General features: G+C 39.2%; 1 long non-coding RNA gene across 2 annotated transcripts in view; it reads right to left on the reverse strand.

Moving 5' to 3' along the window:
- Positions 1 to 980: 980 nt before the first annotated feature.
- LOC309657861 overlaps positions 981 to 23,501 on the reverse strand; it is a 36,966-nt gene continuing 14,445 nt past the window's right edge. The window contains exons 3-6 of one of the 2 annotated variants that reach the window (XR_014261928.1): positions 13,590 to 13,658; positions 12,682 to 12,823; positions 2,248 to 5,258; positions 981 to 1,938 (exon numbers count right to left, since the gene is read on the reverse strand). This is a non-coding gene — a long non-coding RNA (uncharacterized lncRNA). The remainder of the gene's footprint in view (positions 1,939 to 2,247; positions 5,259 to 12,681; positions 12,824 to 13,589; positions 13,659 to 23,501) is intronic. The other variant, XR_014261927.1, reaches the window with a different exon arrangement.

Here is a 23,501-nt window from a genome sequence, read left to right on the forward strand (position 1 = left end):
AGAGTCTGCCTGCCAATGCCGGGGACACGGGTTCGAGCCCTGGTCTGGGAGGATCCCATATGCCGCGGAGCAACTAGGCCCGTGAGCCACAATTACTGAGCCTGCGCTTCTGGAGCCTGTGCTCCGCAACGAGAGGGTCGGCGATGGTGAGAGGCCCGCGCACCGCAATGAAGAGTGGCCCCCGCTCGCCGCAACTAGAGAAAGCCCTCGCACAGAAACGAAGACCCAACACAGCCAAAATAAATAAATTAATTAATTATTTTTAAAAAACAACAGTTCTTATATACAGTGGAATATTGTGCCACCTTAAAAAGAAATAAAATTCTGTTACATGCTATGACGTGGATGAACCTTGAAAACACAATGCTAAGTGAAAAAAGACAGACACAAAATGACACATATTGTACGGTTCCATTTATATGAGTTACCTAGAGTAGGCAAATTCATAGAGAAAAAAAAGAGAGGTGACCAGGGGCTGCGGGGAGGGAAGAATAGGGAGTCATGTTTCATGGGTACAAAGTTTCTGTGTGGGATGATGAAAAAGTTCTGGAAAAGGGTAGTGGTGGTGGTTGTATGACATTGCAAATGTATTTAATGCCCCTGAATTGTATGGTTAAAATGGTAAATTTTATGTATATTTTACCACAGTAATTTTTTTAAAACCCATATGGTCTTTCCGTCTCTTTGCTCTGCCATCCTCAGTGTCCCAGCTGGGCTTTCCTTAGAGTTGTACTACGGCTGCACCAATGTTAGGCACAGATATTGAAGCATCCAGCCTAATAAGACAGTGGGAGTGGTTCACCCAAGTGAGGAAAAATATTTCTTCACTGCATTGTTGAAAATTGCTTATGGTGATAATAAAAAGCCATCTGACTTCTAATTGGTTTTATTATTATTTTTAAATTCTCTCCACCTGCATCCAGGTGGACTACTCCCATCACCTCCCCCCTCCCTCACTGTTGTGGAGTCAGACACCCTGGTTTTTTTTTCTTTGATGTTCACCGTGTATCTCTATTCTCAGTTCTATGGTATTTGAGTATTTACATTTTCATCTTTACAGATATCTTTTTAAAATTTTTAAAATTTTATATTGAAGTATAGTTGATTTACAATGTGTTAGTTTCAGGTGTACAGCAAAGTGATTGTTATATATATACATATATCCATTCTTTTTCAGATTCTTTTCCCATATTGGTTACTACAGAATATTGAGTAGAGTTCCCTCTGCTATACCATAGGTCCTTGTTGGTTATTTTATATATAGTAGTGTGTATATGTTAATCCCAACCTCCTAATTTATCCCTCCCCCCATTCCCCTTTCCTGTTTGAAAACAAACCATAAGTTTGTTTTCTATGTCTATGATTTTTTTTTCTGTTTTGGAAATAAGTTCACTTGTATCTTTTTTTGTTTTGTTTTTTTTTAGATTCCACATATAACCGATATTATATGATATTTATCTTTCTCTGTCCGGCTTACTTAATATGATAATATCTAGGTCCATCCATGTTGCTGCAAATGGCATTATTTCATTCTTTTTTATGGCTGAGTAGTATTCCATTGTATGTATGTACCACATCTTCTTTATCCATTCCTCTGTCGATGAGCGTTTAGGTTGCTTCCATGTCTTGGCTATTGTAAATAGTCCTGCAGTGAACATTGGGGTTTGAATCCCACCTGCGTCCTCTATAAATTGTGATGTTACACAAGACACATAATCTTCCTGGGTCTCAGTGTTCTCATCCAAAAATGAAGATAATAATGCCTCCCTGGTAGGGTTATTTTGAGGATTAGATGAAATAATACCTACGAGGTACTCACATAGTACCTCACACATAACTACCATACCAGTTCTATCCTACTAGAACTATTGTTGTGGCCTACACACATTGACTCTGCAACATGGGATGGGGCAGAGGGAAAATATAATTACCCACAACCTTGTTCTTTTTTTTTTTAATTTTTATTTATTTTTAATTTATGGCTATGTTGGGTCTTCGTTTCTGTGCGAGGGCTTTCACTAGTTGTGGCAAGTGGGGGCCACTTTTCATCGCTGTGCGCGGGCCTCTCACTATCGCGGCCTCTCTAGTTGCGGAGCACAGGCTCCAGACACGCAGGCTCAGTAATTGTGGCTCATGGGCCCAGCCGCTCCGCGGCATGTGGGATCTTCCCAGACCAGGGCTCGAACCCGCGTCCCCTGCATTGGCAGGCAGATTCTCAACCACTGCGCCACCAGGGAAGCCCACAACCTTGTTCTTGGAACCATTGTAGCTTGTAAGGAATAGATTTTTAAACAAAGAGGAAGCGAGATGCTGGGCCTTGTTTCCGTGTGCAGGACAGTTCCCGTCCAGGCACTGAACATTGAGAGGAGCGCCCTGATCTGCAGGGGGTGTGTGAGCTATAGCTGTTGGCGTGGAGGAAGCTGGGGGCAGGGTAAACGCGGCAGCGGGGCCCCGTGACTGTAACAAGTTAGGGAAGTTGGGCCATAGACTAGAAAAGCGGGAAAGTGGAGTCTAGAAGTGCCAGCTCTGAAGCCGGTTCAGGGGAGTGGCCCGGGTGCGGATGACTTAAGCTGTGTTTTTTTGTTCTTGATGCTCAGAAGAGGTAGATACAATTTGCATATATTTGCATTTGAGCAGGGTCACCCCTTTAACTCAGCCCTCTGCTGGGGCTCAGGAAGTGCCAGATACTTTTGTTTTGGCTGGGAATACAGGCTGGATGAAGCCTCGTTAGATCGTTTCCCCTCGGGATGGGTGGAGGGGTAGTGAGAAAAGCGCTCATCTGCTTTGCTCCTTCCTGCCCTGACGAACTGGATTTCTGCCCTGAGTTCAAGGTTGCTTGCTGGGCTTAATCCCTTCCAGTGCAAGTCAGGGCTGTTTTCCACTTCAGTCCCATGTCGTTTACTTTTGCAGGTCCTAAAGCCTTAGTCGAGCCTTGGAGTGGACCCAAAACCTGTCAGAGCCTCAGGCCTCCTCATGTAAGGATCAAGGGAACTAGTTACAGAAACAACTTCCTTGGGTCCTCCCAACCCATGCAGCTCATTCCTAAGTCACAGGCCTGCGTAGCTGGTGAGGTGAGATCTAACACGTCTGCCCTGGGTGTCAGCCCCGTGTCTGTGCCTCTCCAACACATCACACTCTAACACTGCCCGGTCTGTGTCACCTGATGAGCTGTCACGGAACATTACTGTGTACTCTGTACTTGTGGGAAGGGCTGAAGGGTGAGGAGGAGAGTTCAGAAAGCTGCCAGGCACCTGATGAAATGAAACCATAGTATCTGAAAATTGACGTCCTTAAAGCAATGACGGAAAGGAATGAATGAATACAAGAGACCAGTGTTTTTGTCCATGAAACTGATGTTTCTCAGGAGATTCCAAGTAGAAAGAAATGTGTTCGATTTTGAACACCTAGTGGCTAGATGGGAACAATATTCTTACCTAAATTTGTATTCCAAGTCATAGTTGGCAACCTGCGTTGACAATTAACACATTAGGTATGAGATGGGGTAAATAATACTTGAAAGTGCCATTAATTAATAACTCAGAGTACAAAAATGATTTGATGAAAAGCACAACAAGTTAACCTGCAGAGGAAAATAGAAGACGGTGGTGGCCCCCCCCCCCCTTTGCCAGTGCCCTGGCTTCCACAACTGTTTACTCCATCCTCTACCCTGGTTCACATCTCCCTCCCTTTCTGGCAGGAGCCAGAATAGTTCTGGGGGAAAAGAGCTCCTTTATTTGGTATAGCATGCCTCCCTTCTCTCCAAATAGAGTCAATTCTGAGTCATTTTACTCTGAGGTGAATAAATAGGAATGCCTTTGTTAGCAAATAACTTGCGTTTAATCAGTTTCGTAACTAATTGGGAATGTGCCTTCCAGCTACCGCCTCAAACAACAGGGTTCAAACAAGGAAATCTCTACAAACTAGCTTCTCCCAGGGGATTTCCGTGGTTACATTGGATAGGACATGTAACCCGCTTTCCAGATTGCTTAAGTATATTTTATAAATAAAAACACTATCACATGAATCTAAAATTATATTGGGCTGATGGTTGCACAAACATGCTAAAAACTGTTGAACTGTACACATTAAATGGGTAAATTTTATGGTCTATAAAATATTACTCAGTAAAGAATGAACAAACAAAACCCCACAAGGTGCAACAACAAAATGCTGTAGTGATTTGGAAAACAATTTGGCAATAGCTAGTGATGTTGAAAGTGACAATATCTTGTGAATCTAGCAGTCCCTCCTCTGGATTTGTACCCTAGAGAAACTCTCTCACAGGTACCCAAAGAAGCACATGTAAGGAGGATGTCTACTGCAATATTCTTTGTAATAGTAAAAAACTGGAAACAATCTAAATGTCCATCAGTAGGAGAACTCAAGAAATACATGATGGATCATATGGTAATTTTTTAAAATTTAATTTAATTTATTTATTTTTTTATACATCAGGTTCTCATTAGTTATCCATTTTATACATATTAGTGTATACATGTCAATCCCAATCTCCCAACTCATCCCACCATCTCCACCCCCGCCACTTTCCCCCCTTGGTGTCCGTACATTTGTTCTCTACATCTGTGTCTCTATCAGAAATACACGGTGGAATGTTCATACAGTTGAATACTATAGAGCATTTAAAATAAATAACAGCTACGTATATCAACATGGGTAAATCTCAGAAGCATAATGCTGGAGAGGGTACAGCAAGTTGTAGAATAATATGGACAAACAGATACCATTTATATAAAGTTATGAAATACAAGATGGCATTTTTTTAATGGAGACACACATAGGTGGTGGTATATTATTTCCATGCTTTTCTGTATGTTTGAAATAGTTAATAATCATTTTTTAAGTTCACACACACTGATGGTCATGTTAAGTCCTGGAGAATTTCCTTACACGTGCAATGATTTGAGGAGTGAAGAAAAGAGGAAGACTCAACAGAGAAATCAATCAATCACATGCTGGTACTAATAGGTTTCATTTTTTATCACCTACTGTGTCAGGCACTTTACTTCCATTATCTTCAATATTCCCCAGTTTCTGTATGGTTGGTCTTATTATGTCCAATATGAGTGACAGGAAACTGAAGCTGGAGACATAAGTCATAAGCCAAGATCAGGAGCTGGTAGTTAGTGAAGTCATTGGAATATCAAGTGGTCTGGCTCCAAGTCTTGGTTGTTCTTAGGCTCCATAATGCGACTTCTCAATGGATCTGTTTTCTCAAAGTGGAGAATCTTAGGAGAGGTCTGTAGTACAAAGAGAAAACCATGGCAATTTCTAAGTAAAAATAAGAAATGACATGGTGAGGTGGCCCTATTTTTAGTCTTCTTTGCCTGGTATGAATAACTCATGACTGGGAGTCAGGAGATACATGTCCTAACTCTACTGTGCTGCTGTCTAGCTAATGTTTCCAGTCTTCAGTCTTCAGGATGGAAGTTTTGACCTAAGTTTTGCTTTGGACTTTTGTTTTGTTTTGCTTTGTTTTGTTTGCTTTCTTTGCTCATGCTAGGTGTTAAATATGGTAAATGAAACACTGCTTTGATTTAAAGGGAAGAAGAAAAAATTAGAGGGACTGATAAGTCGGGATCACTTTTATTTCAGGAAAATTAGTGTTGCAAAGCTCCTGGATACATGTTACTATGTGGTTTTTTGGGTCTTTAAAACAAAAAGGTTGTTCAGCAATGTATGAAATATTAACTAAAGGAAACAAATACAGGACGTTCACATACACTCTGGTCTATGAGTTTCAGAAGGGCCTAGTTTCAACAAAAATTATTTTTGTAATGCTTGGATCATACTATAGGTAAAATTACGATGACATAGAATGCCGTATGTTTTGATGAGAGTGCAGCCTATGGAGCCACATTACCTGGGCTCAATCCTGGTTCTACTATTTACTCCTTGGGTAACTGGGCAAACTAGTTAAACTCTCCATGCTTCAGTTGCCTCATTTGTAAAATGGAGATCACAGTAAAGACTACATCTTAGATTTGTTGTAAAAAGTAAATGGGTTAATACAGGTAAAGTGCTTAAGAAAGGGGGAATAACCCTTTCATCCTGACTTAGCCCATTATTCAAGGCTGACTGCTAAGCTATTAGCTAAGCAATTAGATCCAAATCTTGATAGTTGCTCTATTTTTTCCCTTCCAGACCATATGGGTTCACTTTCCTTTGATAAGTTTGCCTAAAGCCAAGGAACAATCCGTCTGCCACTTAAACAAGAACAGATTTATTGCTTTTAACTTAAAAAACAAAAAAATGTCTGTAAAGATGAACTCCATCTTTGTGGGCCTCATCTACATGCCTCCTTCTAGCCCTGCCTGGGTGGCTGTCAGACTCAGAGACTGTGCTCTAAAGGGGAAGTAACAAAAGGATCAGTAGTCTCTGACCCAGTGACTCTAATACTTTCTTTGCTTCCCTGTGTTTTATATTGGCTAAAGAAAGGGAAGGCTCCCAGCCATTCATTCATTGGTCAGTCTAAGTGTGTGCTATAGTAGCTTCTTCATTCTTCTCTTCAAGCAAAGAGAGGAAGGTGAGGGCAGCTCTAGGCCTGATTGGAACCACTGGGGAGCTTCTGGCATTGGTTAGTGCTCTGCTATATGGTTGGCTTGGGGAGTAGATATTTCAGACTACCCAACAATTGGGGACTTAGAGGAACAATAGGTCCTGGTTACTATCCTTTTGCTAAGATATTTCTTTTATTTTTCTTTGTACTAACTCATTAGGACCCAAGCTGTTTTCTGTGATTATAACAACCTACTCAACTTTAAAAATTTAATGTAGTTCTATTTAATTTTTAAAATACGTAATATGTTCAAATACTTGAAAATTCAAAGGGTACAATGAAGCACTCCAGTTTCCATTCTCAAAGCCAGTTAATATCGTCACCTCTTTGTGTTCACTTCCAAAGATACTCGATGCATGTACAATCAATAACACATGTGCATATGTACATGATTTTACATCTATCTATCATACTTACCAATCAATCTCAGCAGTCATCCCATTTCAATACATGAGGCGCTTCCTCATTTCGTTATTCATATTGACTGTCTAATATTTCATTGCTTTGTTGTATCATTTCTTTTAACCAGCCCCTGTTGATGGGCTTTTAGGTTGTTTTCAATCTTTTCCATTACAATGTTCTTATAACAACCTTGTATATATGAAATTTTGTACATGTATGAATGAATATATCAGGAAGATAAAAGCCTAGTAGTTGACTTGCTGGGTTAATGAACATTTTTTGTGGATTTTGTACTGCCAAAGTGCTCTTCACAAAGGTTGCATCAATTTATACTGCCACCAACATTATGTGAGAGGGCCTGTTTCCCCAGATCCTTCCAAGAATGTGTCACCAAATGTGTCAATCTTTGCCAATCTAATAGGTAAAAGATAGCATCTCAAAAAAATAGTATTGTCCAAGTTTAAGTTGGCATTTTTGAAAAAAGTGAGGCTGAACACCTTTTCATATGTTTAAGAGGCTTTGGTGTTCCCTTTTCTGTGAACTATCTATGTACACCCTTTGCCCAAGTTTCTATTGGGTTATTGGTCTTTTCATATGGATTTCATATGAGTTCTTTATGTGTGGGATAAATTAGCCTTTGTCTATGATTTAAGCTGCAAATATTTTTCTGAGTGTAGGTTTTGACTTTGCTTATTTTTTCCCATAGAAACTTTTTTATTTGAAAATAATAGAATTTATCAGCTTTTTTTTTATCTGGGCTTTTTATTTTTTCTTTTCTTTTTTTTCACGCTTAGGGAGGATTTCCCCATGTGAAGATTATTAAAAATGATCCTCTGGTTTCTTCTAATACCTCTATGGTTTTGTTGTTCACATTAAAGTCTTTAACCACTATGGAATTTATTTTGGTGTAAAGTGTGAGATGTTGGGGTAATTACTTTTTTTCTAGTTGCTCTAACACCTTTTTGTGATAATCTATCTTTCCCCAATAGTTTTAAATTCCACCTTTAATCATATAATAAAAGTTCATGTACGAATTTTGGGTCTACTCCTGGACTTCATAGTATTTCCCGTTCATCTGTCAATCTGTTCATGCACACTTATCATATTGTTTTAATTATTGGCACCTTATAATATGCTTTAATATCTGAGAAAGCTAATCCATGCTTATTACTTTTCATTTTCAGAATTTTCTTTTCCTATATTTCATGAGTACGAAATATTAATTTTAACATATTACTATTAAAATATGTTTATATTGCTTCAAAAATCCTTTTGTACTTTCACATTATGGCTTAGTTTAAGAAGGTTTGATGTCTTTTTTTTGATGTATTGCTGATTTACAATGATGTGTTAGTTTCATGTGTACAGCAAAGTGATTCAGATATATTTATATACATTCTTTTTTATATTCTTTTCCATTATAGGTTATTATAAGATATTAAATATAATTCCCCATGCTATACAGTAGGTCCTTGTTATTTATCTATTTTCTATATGGTAGTGTGTATCAGGTAACCCCAAACTCTCAATTTATCCCTCTACTCCCACTATAGCAAGCATAAGTTTGTTTTCTATATCTGTGAGTCTATTTCTATTTTGTAAATAAGTTTATTTGTATCATTTTTTTAGATTCCACATACAAGTGATATCACATGATACTTGTCTTTGTCTGACTTACTTCACTTAGTATGATAAGAAGATTTGGTATCTTGATGATAAAGATATCATGTGTGTCTTCCTGTCTAGCAATATCTTATGCCAAAGAGCAACATGGATGTACTGTTCTGGGAGCTTTTAACAAAAATGACAAGCTTTTGTATGCATTATGTGCCAAGGTTTTAAAGTAGACCTTGTACAAGTGCACCAGTAATTTTTACTTTAGGACATTTTGACCCTCTGTGTTATGGTTATATCTCTAAAATTAATAGTAAGCATTTTAAATTTAAATATATTTATTAAGAACCTTAAAAATTCATATTCTAGTAGTGTTCCAAAGCAAGAAAGTAGAGATATGTAGAAATGTTATGTACAAGAATGCTTACTATAGTATTTTTTATAACAACAAAAATTGAAAATGATGTAAATGTATACCAGTGGAGGCTTGATTAAATTATGGAAATCTTTATCTTAAAATACCATTCACTGAGTCAAAATTTTTCTTTTCATAAATATTTATTACCATAAAAAATTATAATTTTAAATGAAAAAGCAAGAAACCAAAGTATAATTAGCATGTTTCTAATTTGTTTTTTTTTTTAATAAATTATTTTTGGCTGCGTTGGGTCTTCGTTGCTGCATGTGGGCTTTCTCTAGTTGTGGTGAGCGGTAGGTACTCTTTGTTGTGGTGCATGGACTTCTCATTGTGGTGGCTTCTCTTGTTGCAGAGCACAGGCTCTAGGCACGCAGGCTTCAGTAGTTGTGGCTCACAGGCTCAAGAGCGCAGGCTCAGTAGTTGTGGTGCATGGGCTTAGTTGCTCTGTGGCATCTTCCCTGACCAGGGCTCGAACCCATGTACCCTGCGTTGGCAGGCGGATTCTTAACCGCTGTGCCACCAGGGAGGCCCTCTAATTTGTTTTTAAAAGTTGAATGTGTATATATTATGTATTCTTTGAAAAAAGACAAGAAGGCAGTAAACCAAAATGTTAGCATTAGCCAGCTACAGGGTTGGATTGTGCATAATTTTAATTTTTTTGTGTTTTCTTGTATTTCCCCCTTTTCTACAAGAAGCAGTATTATTTTATAATAATGTAATTCTTAATGAAATCCTTAACAATTAGCTTTCATAACAAGGTTGTGTTTGAATAACAGGCATAGGAAGTGTATCAGTGGTTGAAAAATATTTTCTGAAATCAGAGCAGCCTATAAATGCTGAATGATCCTCCACTTTATGACATAGTCGCCTTCCTGAAAGAACTCTTACTGGAATCATGGTTCCACTATTGAATAGCTGATATATAAAAATATAGCTTTAAAAATGGTGGCTTAAGACTTCCCTGGTGGCGCAGTGGTTAAGAATCTGCCTGCCAACACGGGGGACACCGGTTCAAGCCCAGGTCCGGGAAGATCCCACATGCCGCGGAGCAGCTAAGCCCATGCGCCACAACTACTGAGCCTGCGCTCTTGAGCCCGGGAGCCACAACTACTGAGCCTGCATGCCATGACTACTGAAGCCCGTGCGCCTAGATCCTGTGCTCTGCAACAAGAGAAGCCTCCACTCACTGCAACTAGAGAAAGCCCGCGTGCAGCAACAAAGACAGTGGAGCCAAAAATAAATAAATAGATAAATAAATTTATTTTAAAAAATGGTGGCTTGTAGAAAAAAATGTTTAAGAAACACAATAGTAAAATTAAATGTGCAAAATTAGAATGAAAAGGAATCATTGGGCAATTTTATTATTTGCCAGTAGCTTGACTGCACACTTTTTGTAAAACAAAACAAAATAACAATGATAGAGAAATCAACCACTGTTACAATTATACTGTCAAAAAAAAGTCTTAACCATTTATAAATTAGCAAGAAGAAAAAGAGGCTAATTACATGATTGTGATGTGGATCATGAACAGGTGAGGACGCCAATATATGTTTGCCCTGTTTTTACTGCCACTGAAATACGTATTTCGTGTAGAGCAGCACCTGCTTCCCATAGCGTGTTTATATGCTCTCAGGGTGCGTGTTGTCAACTGTCTGCTGCTAATCCTGTGCTTTGTTTACTATCCTCAGACACAAGTAAACATGGAAACTTACTTGAACTCAATCCTAAGAAATGAACATTTCTTTTCAGTTGGTTCTATTCAAAATATTTATGGAATGCGTTTTCCCTTTATTCCAAAAGTATTTTATTGCTGAGTTTTTAAATGTTATTCCTGAATTTTCTAAGAACTTCACCTTATAAGACACATGGATTTTTTTCTGGAGTCTCGGGTAATTAACTACTGTGAGCTGAAATTTTGTTGACACATTAGTGTAAATTTTAATCAATGAAACAACATCAAGGTTTAAAATGAGAGAAGATTTACAGTAGCAACCCTTTGGGGGTTGGGGAAAATAAACATTTTCTTTAAATATATGTGGTTTTTATTCAGTGCTGAGCCTTGTCATTTAGGCCTTCCCACATGAGATTTTTGTAATCAAATGTTCTTCTAGGAAATGATGATTTTTCTGAGGTTGAGAAATAGGACTCATAGTTCTCAATTGTTGAAGTATAGAATTATTTCCACCCTCACCTACACCTTCATTCAGAATCTTTTATTGAGCACATACTATGCATTACACATTGTGCAAGAGGCTAAAGATATAAAGATAAATAAGACATGATCCCTGCTCCCAGGACGGTTCAGATGAGTGAAAGGCACAAGCCAGGTAAGAGTATGGTCGTAGTAACAGAGTAAACTCCGTTTACTGGGTATTGTGAACGACGGAAGAAGAGCACTTGGACTGAACAACCACCTAGAAATTTCACCCAGTGAGTGGCATTCTCAGTAGAATGGGGTAATAATGCTGCTGCTGATTGATAGCAAAGACAACAGTGATAACAGGGCCAGACATTGTGCTCAACGCTTTATATATACATTATCTGTTTAGGCTTTGCCATAGTTCAAAGAAGTAGGTGATACAATAATTTCCTTTTACAAATGAGGAAACAGGATGCAGAGTCTAGATACAAACCTGGGTCCATCTGATTTAGAGTCCAAGCCCTTAAAAAAGTTTGGGCTTTGAAATTCTGCATACTGGATTTGAATTCTGCACTAAACCTTCTAGCTGAGTACTAATTGGTAAATTACTTCACCTCTTTAAGCTTCCTTTCCTCCTTTGTAAAATGGCGATAATAATAACACCTGTGAACAATGCTGTCTGCCTCCTACCTGACAGCTACCTCTCCTTCCTTCCTTCCATGCTGATAGAGCTCACCTCCAATTATTAAGCCTGAAAATTCCAGATGCTTATGTTCTCAGTTGCCCTTGTAACCACGGCCTGGACACATGACCGAGTCTTGGCCTATAGGACCTGAGGGGGAAATCAATGGGAGGAACATTTCATCTCTAATAAAAATTAATGCTAGGAATCTACTTTCATTTCCTGCGGTGTGAAGCCCAATACTACTCTAGCCAACTTGCAATCCAAAAGAGCCGCCATGGACGCACTGAGGATAGCTTCTGGAAGGCGGTAAGCAGAGAAGTCCGTGTTAACATCATGGAGCTATGTGGAAAGTGCATTTTCTTCCTATTTAAACCACTTTTAATTGGACATTCTGTGACTCCAAATTTATTGAGTTTTAGATGAGCTAAGCTGTATAAAGCACTGAGTATAATACCTGCATAGAGTAAGCGCTCAAGATAGAGGGTCTTATAATCTTCTTGGTCAAAGTTATCTTAAAAGTTTGTAGCTTTTGATCATTAGTAAGATATGGAGTTTTCTCTCTTTTTTAATGACCATTTCTAGATTGACCAAATCTAAGCTTATAAGTAATATATAAACAAAATCATTGATACTGTTTGACTTCTCCAGGGATTAAGCATAGTGCAAAGTAACAACTAGGTGAGTTGGCACAGAGCATTGAACTATTAGATGAGCTGCTGGGTCAATCATTAATTGCTTTCCATGTCCGTTCTAAAACTTGCATTAAAGGATTATAGGCATCCTCATGAAGAGGCTTTTGTCTTTTTAAATTAAAATAACGTACAATTGACCATCAAGAACGCACCTGGAGCTCCACTTTCCACCACGTGAGGATACTAGGAGAAGTCATCAGTCTGCGACCTTGGAAGAGGGCCCTCACCTGAACTTGACCATGCCGGCACCCAGATCTCAAACTTCCAGCCTCCAGAATGGTGAGAAATACATTTCTGTTGTTCATGAGCAAAAATAAGAACACACCTGTAGTTAGACAAGGTAGGTTTTATTACTCACTGCAGAGAGAGAGAACATACATCATGGGGAATGATGGACCATCTCAGTAAAAGGATATTAGAAAGAATGTATTACAGGATTGGGGCTTTGGTTAGTTAATTTAGGGGAGGCTCTAAGGAGGTGGGGGTTTGTTCCAGATCAGAGGCTGTAAGAAAGGAGGAGCAATTCTATGACTGAGCATCAATAAATCTTATCTATAGAGAGAGGAGATTAGATGGAGGATAGAGTTGTAATTGGCTAATAAGTAGCAATCAATCATCTTGGCCAAATAAGGAGATGTTTGGCATTTTGCAGGTAACACAATGCCTTTGTTGCCGTCTGTGCTTAGACAAAATTATAAAGGGACATTATTTTATCTCATTTTATTATGGTCTTAGAGTAACCTTGCCTGAAGTTGATGTTCTGTGAGATGATTCATGTCTAACAGGAGAATAACATGGCCTCGCTGTGAGTATAAGGCAAGTTTTTAGATGTCAGGGGCTGTCATTTTTGGTTTTTTCTCAATTCAAAATGCAAACAGTATTAGACGCACACACGCTTTTCTATATGTAATGCTGTATTTTGAAATCCAGAACCAAAAACAATATGGAGATGGTACTTTAATATAAAGGGAGCAAAATACTGTTGTTGCTATTAATGGTCCATGTTGGGAAAATTCTGTAATTCTTTTTGGCTGCTGTAAGGAAGTTAGACTAGGAATACCCCAATAATAGCAGGAAAATACTTCCTCAGAAGGGGTGTAGTCTCAGACTGGCCACATCTTCCTTCATCCTAAGACAAAAGATAGAAAAGGAATTTCTACTTTATGTTTTATTCATTCACATTTATTTTTTGGCAATCAAATCCCAGCTATCATTCTTATTTTTCTTTTAAATGTGGTACTTACTTTTTTTTGTTTAATATTTATTTATTTATTTGCCCCAGATCTTAGTTGCAGCAGGCGTGCTTCCTTAGTTGCGGCTCGAGGACTCCTTAGTTGCGGCTCGCCTGCTCCTTAGTTGTGGCTTACTGGCTGCTTAGCTGTGGCATGTGAACTCTTAGTTGCGGCGTGCATGTGGGATCTAGTTCCCTGACCAGGGATCGAACCCAGGCCCCCTGCACTGGGAGTACAGAGTCTTAACCACTGTGCCACCAGGGAAGTCCCTGGTGTTTACTTTTAAAAAGACCTTTGTCCTTGGTTTCTCCCTTTCTATCTATTCTTGTTTATATATTTAACAAATGGTTACAAAAAACCATGATAATGATAATAACTTGTTAAGCAATGTACAGGAAATGGTATTATAAGTAAAGATGAGCTTCAGTTGATGTGTTCCAGTTCTGGAAATATTTTAATGCCATGTGGCCAGTTACAAACTGAAAATAAACCATGAAGACATAGGGGTAGGGATAATGATAAAAGCTGCAGTTAGATTCTGGATTAAAAGTTGGAAAATACAGGGAAAAGTCAAGGAGACACTTAATGAAAGCATTTTAGTAAGTGTCATTTCTGAAAAAAATAAAAGTAAATAGTGCTTGGATGATAAAGAGAATAGATGTTCAGCTACTGCCCCAAAATAAGCACAAAACTCTCTCTCACAGGCAGCACTCCTAATATACGTGATTTTTAACTTAGGATTTTCTTATTTTGTTTACATTGCAGAAACAATTTTCTTCATTCAGAAAAACTGTTTAAACACTCGTATTCTAAAATTTTGTTCATGTGAGAGATCTCGAGGGTGAGGATTACCTGCAAGCTTTCTCATTGCTTTGTTGTCCTTCTTTTGTGCCTGGCAATAGTAAGTTACTGATTGTTTTTTCCCCTTCTCTTCTGGAATATATTTAATTCAGATTTGTTTCCACAATAATAATTTGTAATCTATTAGAAACCTGTCTTGAATTAATATGCATACATGCAGCTCAGCAATAATCTGCTTTATGATATACCCGAGATGATAAGGGAAATGAACAGCATTTGACTGTTGCTGCCCTTCCACATGTCCTGACAGAGAGGATCTAGTGTGAAAATAGAGGAAGCTGGCTAATGAGGGAAGAGGAAGCTAGGCTAGTGGTTTGGTTCTACGGCTCTCAAGATGCTTGTCAGTGGGAAGTAAGAGTGAAGACACTATTGCTGGGCTTCTCAAACTTCATTGTGCATCAAAATGACCAGAGGGTGTGTTAAAACATCAGTTGCTGAGCCTTACACCCAAAAGTTTCTGTTTCCTTAGGTCTCAGGTAGGGCTGGAGAAATTGCAATTCCAGTGAATTCCCAGGTGATGCTGATACTGCTGATACAGGAACCACATTTTATTATATTTTAAAAATTTGTTTTATTGAAGTATAGTTGATTTACAATGTTGTGTTAATTTCTGCTGTGCAACGAAGTGATTCAGTTTTATATATATATATGTATATATACATATATATATACTCTTTTTCATATTCTTTTCTATTATGGTTTATCACAGGACACTGAATATAGTTCCTCTGTGCTATACAGTAGGACCTTGTTGTTTATCCATTCTATATAAAACAGCAGTTTGCATCTGCTAATCCCAAACTCCCAATCCATCCCTCCCCTATCCTCCGTACCCCTTGGCAACCATAAGTCTGTTCTCTATGTCCGTGAGTCTGTTTCTGTTTCATAGATAAGTTCCTTTGTGTCATATTTTAGATTCCACATATAAGTGATATCATATGGTATTTGTCTTTCTCTTTCTGACTTCCTTCACTTAGTATGATCATCTCTAGGTCCATCCATGTTGCTGCAAATGGCATTATTTCATTCCTTTTTGTGGCTAATATTCCATTTTATATATTGTATGTATCACATCTTTATCCATTCCTCTGTCGATGGACATTTAGGTGGCTTCCATGTCTTGGCTATGGTGAATAGTGCTGCTATGAACATCGGGGTGCATGTATCTTTTTGAATTACAGTTTTGTCTGGATATATGCTCAGGAGTGGGATTGCTGGATCATACGGCAGTTCTATTTTTAGTTTTTTGAGGAACCGCCATACTGCTTTCCATAGCGGCTGCACCAATTTACTTTCCCACCAACAGTGTAGGAGGGAGGAACCACATTTTAAAAAACCTTGACTTTTCTTGATAAATTTCTATCTGTTGAACCCCCAGCTGTGTGGGTTATAGGTTCCTCCTTTCCCATCTAACCTTTCAACACGCTGAGATAAGTTGGGGGTGACCTAATCTCACGTCCCCTCTTGTTGCTAGCTTCTGTTTCCTGGACCTCTTGTCTAGAGCCTGAGGCTTGGCGTCTTCTTAGGCTGGATCCTGACTAGTTTGGCAGGTTCTTTGCTCATGTCCCTGACCCTTTGTTTCTCTAGTATCTTAGCCTGGACTCTGGACCCTTGAAGCATCTTCTCTTGGCCTTCCCTCCAGACTGCCTCCCACACCCACGTGGCTTACGGTGCCTGACAGCCTTTGTCTGTCTGCATCAGCCATTCTTGGCCTGCCTTGTTCTGTTATCACCTAAGTCCCTTGTGGAACTTACAGAACTCTGATTTCACTCAGTTCCATTGCTGTGATGACCGTGATGAATTAGAGTTCCCCTGGGAATTCGAAGGACACAGAACTGTGTGATTTGATTGAGTTTGAAAGCAGGAGTATGTGGTTGTTAGCTGTTGTCATCATAGCTAATAGGACAATGAGAAATTGATGGTATGAATAATAATTGACTTCAATTATAGAAAGGCATACTTAACATTGTACATAGTCAATACATACTGAGAAATTGTGTTCGTTTTCTCTTGCTGTGCGGTAAATTACCACAAACTTAGTGTCTTCAAGTAACACCCATTTATTAGCTGACCGTTCTTTCTGTCAGAAGTCTGGAAAGCAGAGCTAGTCCACTTCTGGGAGCTGCACAGAGCTGAAATCAAAATGTCAACTGGCTGAATTCTCCTCTGGAGACTTAACCAAGGAAGAACCTGCTTCCAAGTTCATATGGGTTATTGGCAGAAGTCAGTTCCTTGTGGTTATAGGACGGGGGTCCTCCTTTTCTTGCTGACTGTCAGCCAGGGACCACTCTCCACTCCCAGAGGCCACTTGCATTCCTCTTCACAGGCTCTTTTTTTTTTAACATCTTTATTGGAATATAATTGCTTTACATTGTTGTGTTAGCTTCTGCTATATAACAAAGTGAATCAGTTATACGTATACATATATCCCCATATCCCCTCCCTCTCCCTCCCACCCTCCCTATCCCACCCCTCTAGGTGTTCACCAAGCACAGAGCTGATCTCCCTGTGCTATGCGGCTGCTTCCTACTAGCTATCTGTTTTACATTTGGTAGAGTATATATGTCAATGCCACTGTCTCCCTTCATCCCAGCTTATCCTTCCCCCTCCCCATGTCCTCAGGTCCATTCTCTTCATCTGTGTCTTTATTCCTGTCCTGCCCCTAGGTTCTTCAGGACCTTTTTTTTTTTTTTTTTTAGATTCCATATATATGTGTTAGCATACGGTATTTGGTTTTCTCTTTCTGGCTTACTTCACTCTGTATGACAGACTCTAGGCCCATCCACCTCACGACAAATAACTCAATTTAGTTTCTTATTATGGCTGAGTAATATTCCATTGTATATATGTGCCACATCTTCTTTATCCATTCATCTGTCAATGGACACATAGGTTGCTTCCATGTCCTGGCTATTGTAAATAGAGCTGCAGTGAACATTGTGGTACATGACTCTTTTTGAATTATGGTTTTCTCAGGGTATATGCCCAGTAGTGGGATTGCTGGGTCATATGGTAGTTCTATTTTTAGTTTTTTAAGGAACCTCCATACTGTTCTCCATAGTGGCTGTATCAATTTACATTCCCACCAACAGTGCAAGAGGGTTCCCTTCTCTCCACACCCTCTCCAGCATTTGTTGTTTGTAGATTTTATGATGATGCCCATTCTAACTGGTGTGAGATGATACCTCATTGTAGTTTTGATTTGCATTTCTCTAATAATTAGTGATGTTGAGCAGCTTTTCATGTGCCTCTTGGCCATCTGTATGTCTTCTTTGGAGAAATGTTTATTTAGGTCTTCTGCCCATTTTTTGATTGGGTTGTTTGTTTTTTTGTTGTTGAGTTGTATGAGCTATTTATATATATTGGAAATTAAGCCCTTGTCAGTTGTGTCATTTGCAAATATTTTCTCCCATTCTGTAGTTTGTCTTTTCATTTTGTTTATGGTTTCCTTTGCTGTGCAAAAGCTTGTAAGTTTGATTAGGTCCCATTTGTTTATTTTTGGTTTTATTTCTATTGTCTTGGGAGACTGACCTAAGAAAGATTTTTCTTGTTTCTTGAGGTAGGATTGTATTGCTATAAACTTCCCTCTTAGAACTGCTTTTGCTGCATCTCATAGGTTTTGGGTCATCGTGTTTTCATTGTCATTTGTTTCTAGGTATTTTTTGATTTCCCCTTTGATTTCAGTGATCTCTTGGGTATTTAGTAGCGTATTGTTTACCCTCCATGTGTTTGTATTTTTACAGTTTTTTTCCTGTAATTGATATCTAGTCTCATAGCATTGTGGTCGGAAAAGATACTTGATACAATTTCAGTTTCCTTAAATTTACCAAGGCTTGATTTGTGACCCAAGATATGATCTATCCTGGAGAATGTTCCATGAGCACTTAAGAAGAAAGTGTATTCTGTTGTTTTTTGGATGGAATGTCCTATATATATCAATTAAGTCCATCTTGTTTAATGTATCATTTAAAGCTTGTGTTTCCTTATTTATTTTCATTTTGGATGATCTGTCCATTGGTGAAAGTGGGGTGTTAAAGTCCCCTACTATGATTGTGTTACTGTCGATTTCCTCTTTTATAGCTGTTAGCATTTGCCTTACGTATTGAGATGCTCCTATGTTGGGTGCATAAATATTTACAATTGTTATATCTTCTTCTTGGTTTGATCCCTAGATCATTATGTAGTGTCCTTCTTTGTCTCTTATAGTAGTCTTTGTTTTAAAGTCCATTTTGTCTGATATGAGAATTGCTACTCCAGCTTTCTTTTGATTTCCATTTGCATGGAATATCTTTTTCTCCATCCCCTCACTTTCAGTCTGTATGTGTCCCTAGGTCTGAAGTGGGTCTCTTGTAGACAGCATATATACGGGTCTTGTTTCTGTATCCATTCAGCCAGTCTATCTCTTTTGGTTGGAGCATTTAATCCATTTACATTTAAGGTAGTTATCGATATGTATGTTCCTATTACCATTTTCTTAATTGTTTTGGGTTTGTTATTGTAGGTGTTTTCCTTCTCTTGTGTTTCCTGCCTAGAGAAGTTCCTTTAGCATTTGTTGTAAAGCTGGTTTGGTGGTGCTGAATTCTCTCAGCTTTTGCTTGTCTGTAAAGGTTTTAATTTCTCCATTGAATCTGAATGAGATCCGTGCTGGGTAGAGTAATCTTGGTTGTAGGTTTTTCCCTTTCATTACTTTAAATATGTCCTGCCACTCCCTTCTGGCTTGCAGAGTTTCTGCTGAAAGATCAGCTGTTAACCTTATGGAGATTCCCTTGTATGCTATTTGTTGTTTTTCCCTTGCTGCTTTTAATATTTGTTCTTTGTATTTAATTTTTAATAGTTTGATTAATATGTGTCTTGGTGTGTTTCTCCTTGGATTTATCCTGTATGGAACTCTCTGTGCTTCCTGGACTTGATTAACTATTTCCTTTCCCATATTAGGGAAGTTTTCAACTACAATCACTTCAAATATTTTCTCAGTCCCTTTCTTTTTCTCTTCTTCTTCTGGGACCCTTATAATTCAAATGTTGGTGTGTTTAATGTTGTCCCAGAGGTCTCTGAGACTGTCCTCAATTCTTTTTCATTCTTTTTTCTCTATTCTGCTCTGCAGTAGTTATTTCCACTATTTTATCTTCTGGGTCACTCCTCCGATCTTCTGCCTCAGTTATTCTGCTATTGATTCCTTCTAGAGAATTTTTGATTTCATCTATTGTGTTGTTCATCACTGTTTGTTTCCTCTTTAGTTCTTCTAGGTCCTTGTTAAACGTTTCTTGTGTTTTCTCCATTCTATTTCCAAGATTTTGGATCATCTTTACTATCATTACTCTGAATTCTTTTCCAGGTAGACTGCCTATTTCCTCTTCATTTGTTTCATCTGGTGGGTTTTTACCTTGCTCCTTCATCTGCTCTGTGTTTCTCTGTCTTCTCATTTTGCTTAACTTCCTGTGTTTGGGGTCTCCTTTTCGCAGGCTGCAGGTTCATAGTTCCTGTTGTTTTTGGTGTCTGCCCCCAGTGGGTACGTTTGGTTCAGTGGGTTGTGTAGGCTTCCTGGTGGAGGGGACTGGTGCCTGTGTTCTGGTGGATGAAGCTGGATCTTGTCTTTCTGGTGGGCAGGACTGTGTCTGTGACCTTATTATGATTTTAGGCAACCTCTCTGGTAATGGGTGGTGTTGTGTTCTTGTCTTGCTAGTTGTTTGGCATAGGGTGTCCAGCACTGTAGCTTGCTGGTCGTTGAGTGGAGCTGGGTCTTAGTGTTGAGATGGAGATCTCTGGGAGAGCTTTCGCTGTTTGATTACGTGGAGCTGGGAGGTGTCTGGTGGACCAATGTCCTGAACTCGGCTCTCCCACCTCAGAGGCACAGGCCTGACACCCAGCCAGAGCACCAAGACCCTGTCAGCCACACGGCTTTTGGGAAGTCTGAGGTCTTCTGCCAGCGTGCAGTAGGTGTTCTGTAGGAGTTGTTCCACATGTAGATGTATTTCTGATGTATTTGTGGGGAGGAAGGTGATCTCCACATCTTACTCCTCCACCATCTTGAAGGTCTCCCTTCACCGGCTCTCTTCAAACATCGCAGCAGCAGAATTTTTCAAGGCCGACAGGAGAATCTCCAGTCATCCATTGAATCCTGCCATGCTCTGAGTCTCTCTGACTTCTATCAGCCAGAGGAAACTCTCTGCTTTTGTGCAGCTCATGTAATTACATGATTAGGCCCAGCTGAGTAATCTCCCTTTTGACATTTAACATAACATAATCATGGGAATGATATCTCATCACATCCACACTGAAAGGGGAGAGAATTTGGTTATATATATAAGACTGAAAGACATTGGGGTAGAATTCTGACTACTGCAATCTACCCTGTCACCCTCAATGGTCCACATCTGTTCCATATGCAAGATACATGCGCCTCCTCCAAAGGTTCCTAAGGGCCTTATCCCTTTTCAGCATCAGTTCAAAGTCCAAAATCCCATCTAAATATCATCAGCTCAAAAGCCCAAAATACCATCATCTAAATCTGGTGCTGATGAGGCTCCTGGGTGTAATTCATTTGGAGCACAATCCTCTCTATCTGTGGGCCTGTAGAACTACAGAGACAAGTTATTTGTCCCCACACTCCCAACAAACAAAGGTGGGACAGGCATGATAACTGTTATAGGCATTTCACTCAAGAAGGGTGTAAATGGAAGGCACAAAGGAGTTATCAGTTCAAAGCAGTTTTGACATCCAGCTGGACCAACTCATTAGGTTTGAAAGCCTGAGAATAATTCTGCTTGACTCTTTGCTTTACTCTCTTGGCTCTTGGTTCTGGCCTCTGACTGAGGGTCACTGAGTATCATTCTTAGACTAATGCTACTGTAACAATGATTTGATTTTTTGTGTAGACTGCATTTCAAGTATCTTGAGGAATTCATGGCTGATACATGGGGATACATGATATATTAGTAAGCATAACCCAAATGTTTATTTATTTTATTTTATTTTATTTATTTATTTTTATTTATTTATTTTTGGCTGTACTGGGTCTTCGTTGCTGCATGCAGGCTTCCTCTAGTTGTGGCAAGCAGGGGCTACTCTTCGTTGCAGTGTGTGGGCTTCTCACTGCGGTGGTTTCTCTTATTGCGGAGCACAGGCTCTAGGCGCATGGGCTTTGGTAGATGTGGCACGTGGGCTTAGTAGTTGTGGCTCGCGGGCTTAGTCGCTCTGCGGCAGGTGGGATCTTCCCAGACCAGGGCTCGACCCCATGTCCCCTGCATTGGCAGGTGGATTCTTAACCACTGTGCCACCAGGTAAGTCCCCAAATGTTTATGAAGTGAATAAAATGGCACCCCAATTTTTAAGCACAATGATATTAACCACCCTATGTTAGATTATGAGTCATTTCCCAAGCAGTGAGCTCATACTCATGAGATGATGACTTCTAGGAGTAAGGAGCATCTATTAGGAATGGTCATCTGATAGACGATTATCTCAGTGATGAAATATGAGGAAATCAAAGAACTGAGAAAAAAAAAGTTTACAATAAATGCTTTAAACAAAGCCTACTAGCATTTCCTTAAGCCAAGTTTTCTCTAAAAGAGTCAAATGTCACCAATAAGAAAAAGCCAACCAAATGTCATGTAATTGGGTAGTCAAATAGTTAATATAAAATAAGAGCTCCCTAAGACCTAATATAGGCCCAGTGTCCAGCACATGGATGACTCTTTGGGGTTATTTTGGCAGTGGCATTTAAATCATACAACCTCAGAGACCTCTTCCACACAAGGCTGTCCTGAGTGTGACCCTTAGACAAAGTCATGAGAAGGCTGATATGGGCAAAAGAGAGAAAAGCTCTTTAGTCTAATGATTTGTAGCAGACAGAGGCAAGGTGAGGAAGAAGTTATAGTGATAATGTAGACAGTTTCATTCTTCACATGTTAAAACAATGGTCCAAGCCCACTGTGAGCACAGAATGTTCTTTGAGGCGTTTTTCAAGTTGCAGTTGTAGATTTGGGCCAATACAGTCATCATTTCTTGTCTAGTCTCTCCTGTGAACAAGGGCAAGTATTACAGTGGGTTATTGTTATAATTACTACAGTGAGAGGGTTGTGTGAAAACTCAGTTTGTAGTGGGAGAATCAGACACACTTAGCAAGCACAGATAGAACAAGAACTCTGGGTTCTGGCCTACTAGATAATCTAATGGACACCGTTTATTGAGTGCCTCCTGTGTGTAAAACACCGTGTTATGTGTTTTACAAATGTCTCATTTAGTTCTCAAAGCAATCCTTAGGCAGTAGGAACTTTGACCCCATTTTATAGTTGTAGAAACTGGGGCTCTGAGAGAGGTTGCTATTTGCCCAAGGACACACAATTAGTCAGTGATGGTTGCCTCTGTAGTACTCTGCATACTTTTCTCACAGCTTGCCCATTAAATTGAAATTACCTGTTTGAGTGTCTGTTGCCCACAACAGACTATAAAGTCACAAGGAGAGGGATTCTATCTTATTTCGAACCTAGTGCAGGCAATACATGTGTGTTGAACTGAATCGGTGGCCTCTAAAACCTGTGCTCGTATCTGGCATGATGTGCTAACTTCCTAAGCTTAGTAGCCGTGAAACATTATAAAAATGTGGCAGGGACATTATTAGGGCCTGGAGACAGAGAGAGTGCAGAGTTTTAGCATTAGAAGACCTTCTAGAAAGGACCTATGTCCTCTTCAGAAGAATTCATTCTCAAAATTCTTCATTCATGCAAATTCTTTTTGATAAGAAACTAACTCCATGGATACCACATAGAAAATTGTTGTAGAAATTCTCTTCCCCTAATTTCCTCCCCCGTACCCCCTCCCAGAGCACAAAGAATAATAACAGAAATTGGACAAATAGTTTTTTGCATGTTTTCTGTGTT

The sequence above is a fragment of the Balaenoptera physalus genome (assembly GCF_965194825.1).
Source record: "Balaenoptera physalus genome assembly, chromosome: 3".
Taxonomy (NCBI): Eukaryota; Metazoa; Chordata; class Mammalia; order Artiodactyla; family Balaenopteridae; genus Balaenoptera; species Balaenoptera physalus.